Raw genomic sequence first — 4,465 nt, 5'->3', positions numbered from 1 at the left:
TTTATGCGCGCGCAGAGCCCAACGATTGCGGTGAGGGGTCTGCGGGGGGAGACTTTGCTTCATTCACATCACTTACTGCGGAGTGCGGAGTCACCCTACATCCCACGGCCCATTATCCCGATTAACCTAAACAGTCAGGAGTCCCCTTCGCTGAACGCGTCGAGAGCTCTCCCGGTTGCGATATCACGAGGCCACAGCACCGGCGAGGGGTTAGTGGTACTCCGTGCTATGGTGTCAGGTGGTACCGCATCACAAACTTGGAAGTTACCTTTAAACTTCAGCCGTCATGTACAACTATAAAGTTTTTTAAAACATACATGATTGTTTTCATGTGTTAGTTAGCCATCGTTTTTTATATCATTCGATGATGACTCAATAACATAAAATCGATTGTAAATAACTGCGACACAATATAACAGATAGATCTGTCATTTGAAAAAAACGTCGTAATCTGAAAGATAACCTAAAAACCTTACATAAAGGGTTTTATTACAAAAAAATCAAGGACTTCCGCGTTTGCTTATTGTAGATATACTTAACAGTTAGTAGGAAGCAGAGTTCGACTATTTAGGAGAATAAGTGAGGATTTAGAAAATTTTGAGTTTAATATTTTTACACTTACTCATTAAAGACACACTATATATCTTAGTACCGCTACTAAAACTTGCCAAAAGCTGGTTTAAAATTATTTACCGATATAAAGAAGTTGATTTTTTCTTGCCATGGTCGATTATTGCACACAATTTTTTTAACATATCATTAAATCGCATTTAAATCCCAACCTTTGCCTTAAAATCCTAACGAAACGAAAAAAAAACTTAAAACAAAAAACGAGAAGTTGATGTAATTTACTCTTGTGTCTTTGTCTAATGAATAGGTACCATAGAACCCATGCTTTTCTCTCTTGCTTTTATTATCTTTTCTCCAATTTGTGTAGGTTGTTAACTTTAGTAATAAAGTCTGTATTTCAAAGTTCTAAACTAGTTAGTTGTTTGTATGAAAACCTGATATAGCAAATTCATCAATCTCATGAGAGTTAATGGAAGATTGTAGTTTTGTTATAAATCAATATTTTTTTTTGGTGTGGTTTTAAAATTATATTTAATGTTAAATTTGTTTTACAATTTAATTTTAATACTCATAATACTCTTAAGATATAAGTGGAGTTCAGGCACACCTGTGATTGAAATTTAAGCTGCAACCGCATTGCTGTAGATTAACCGAGACTAGCGTAATCAATGACTATTAATAAATGTTAGTTTCCACCGACGAATAAACTTGTCATCCCACTCATTCTCTTTACAAATACAGAGACAACATATGTTTTGAGCAGATGTTTCTGCTGTGAAAACTCATTGTTAATTTGCAAATAATCTAAAATTGAATGCACGTGTTTGTGGTAATACGCAATAACTTCCGCTTTTGTATTAAAATCCCATGCGGTTAATAAAAAAAAGTCCTTTTCCACTAGGTGACCAGCCGCGCGACACCACTTCAATGATTTTATAACCCACCACAGGTGGGCACAGTTAATCGAAAAGTTAACTTCGCTAATAGTTAAAGCGTTAAATTCTCGAAAATTTAACTGAAGTTAAAGTTATTCGTTAAAAGTGAACACTACCAAATTATACTGCTTTTGGGGCAGAAAGCAGTATAATAGGTGAACAGAAGATTTTTTGATGCTATGCACGAATTGCACACACTTTTGTAAATTGAATTTATTATTTCACACTTATTTTGGCGACACTTATTTGCCATATTAATTTCACTATACATTCTTTAACAATTTAATTCGATCTTTTCACACTTGATTATTTTGATTGCAGTTGAACCTGGAGTCAGTTAGTGGTATTCGTATATCAAGTATTAGACAAAGTGTAAAAGTATAAATGCAGTAAAGTGTTTTCGAACATTCTTTTGATTTTGTCCTGTTGTTCATGTCTTTCTCGGACGCTCTGATGAATCACACTTGCTTGCGAATTTAACATATATCCATTATCAATTCGTCCGTTCACTATTCGACTCGCTGACAGTCGCTTAACATAGCTGAACTTACGAGCGTGGCGTGGCGCGTTATTTAAACAAAAAAAACACGTCTCCAAGTTTCTAATGTAACGATTAACGGACTAAATTAACGGAAGTTAACAAAAGGGTTAACACTTTTCGAAGTTAACTTAAAAGTTAATCCGTTAAACAAAACGTTAACTTCGTTATTTAACGATTAACTAAATAGATTACTAACTAAAATGATTAGCAACATATAACAAAAATTAATTATTGACACACAATAAAATAACAATTCAAACGAATAATATTACGTTATAACAAATTAATTAATTTATTTATAATATTAGAACATTTAATAATAGGATTTCATATTAATTAAGGTGTAATTATGCTTGATTAATTTTTGTTTAGGTTTCCAAAAAAAATAACATACTTAGTTCTGTAATTTTTAATGGAGCAATAAAGCATGTAATTTGCTTTACTAATTAAAAGTAAGCGTAAGTATTATTTTTAATTAAGTATGATTTAACTAAATTGTGTATTTTTAGACTTAATATTATGTTTTTAAAACACAACTTTCTGTTGTTTTATCTCTTTTATTTTAACCAGTTTTCGTAACATAACTGTGTGTTTCTACTGCTCTAAAATACTGGTAACAATATGTGTAAATATGGGAATTAGTCTATGACATTATACACACTACTCACAGTGTTACATCAATTGCAAATTGTACCGATGTTAAAGTCAGTGCAGTGAGTGTCAGCCGAAACAAGTGTTAATGCAGTGGGAACTCACAGTAATATCAACACGTTTCATAAACCGGTAGAGCATAAGTACGTTTGCAAAAAGGTAGTCTGGCAGGTATGATTCTTGTTTAAAGGGCTCCGTAGACCAGGCAAATAATTGCACTAGCTACTTACGGCTCAAGGTGACGAATGCATTTGCGCAATAATTTTTTCAATGCAATGAGCCTTTCCAGTTGTTATGTAACAACTTAAAATACTATCTTTACTAGGTTATCAGTATATCATTGAATACGTACTTACGTTTCTCGGTAATGTAGAGAATTTATAATAAGGGCCTCCGTACACGGATAGTCTCAAGCAATCTCTAACGGCAGCTACAAACATAACATGCTGGAGCATGGAGCATTTTTAAAGGCGATTGCAAACTGCGATCTGTGCACAACAAACGTTTATTGCAGATCGCTTGAAGATATCCGTGTATGGCGGCTAAAAGTATTACATACGAGATGACAAAGGGCAAATGCTTGACCACTTCGTTTAAGTATAAGTTAAGTATTTTCTATGACTGTCAGTTGGTATTAAGTTTTTTATTTCCCTATCATTAATTGAACATCGTAGATCTGTTAATACGAAAACAAAATAATTAAACCGCAATATGTTTTCGTTCTAAATCTTACCACTCATAATGAAAAAAGGTTTTTTTAGACACCACTTTTTACACGGTACAAAATAAAAAAAACCTTTTCAATTTTATTTCTAAAGTGTTTTTTTTTTTATCCATAATTAAAGTTACTTAAGTAAGAAATTTATAAATCATATATTTGTTGCATCGTCCAGAATTTCCACTGTGAGTATTTCATGACTGCTTCGTGTGACTCTTATTATAACGATGATAATAAAAAATCTGCCAAGTGCGAGTCGGACTCGCTTACCTAGTGTTCAGTACAAACCTGTAGGTTTATAAGTAAAATTTACGTTTTTCGCAATCAATTTTTCCTGTATCTGTGTTTTGCTGTGCTGTATCGTTGCTTCGTACTAAAATTCAACATTCTGAGTTCACCTGAAGTGCTCTATAGTTTTTGATTCCCTTACGAGTGTCTAAAATTTACTGAAATTTGCTGCATAAACAGCTGTATCTTTTGATTTCGTTGACTTAGAGGTTTGATTTTTTCTCAACTCCACGTGACCTGAGTATATGATATAAATTCGATTTTGATACCTCCACGCGTTCTTGAGACGGACGGACAGCAAAGTGATTCTATAAGGGTTCCGTTCTTTCAAGGTTCGGTACCCTAAAAATGCAAACAACATTTTGTTTCATTATCGTACAAAGTTAACCGGTTACAAACTAATTTATTTGTTGTCTAAACATATTTTTCATAATGCTCATGACGAATGATTTTATTCAGAGTTTCACCTTCAAAATTTATCTTTAAACCAAAAAATCAATTAAGTTTTAGCAATACAATGTAACTTTTTATTAAGAGTGCGAACTAATCCCACATTAGGTAGTTTTATGGCCCAGAGTCATTGTGTTGGTAATTAAAGAACATGTTAATTGCTTTGTTACTAATCAAACCTTCCGAAAAACAAATTTGAATATCCGGCGAAAAAAAACAATTTTTAAATTTTTCTTTGTATGTATGTCCGTAAGTTTGTTGTCTGAACGGCAAGACCGTATTTGATGAGACTTTGAAAGGAAGGTAGCTGAT

The sequence above is a fragment of the Papilio machaon genome, chromosome Z (assembly GCF_912999745.1).
Source record: "Papilio machaon chromosome Z, ilPapMach1.1, whole genome shotgun sequence".
Taxonomy (NCBI): Eukaryota; Metazoa; Arthropoda; class Insecta; order Lepidoptera; family Papilionidae; genus Papilio; species Papilio machaon.
The sequence above is the reverse complement of the archived record's forward strand: the minus strand, read 5'-3'. Positions refer to the sequence as shown.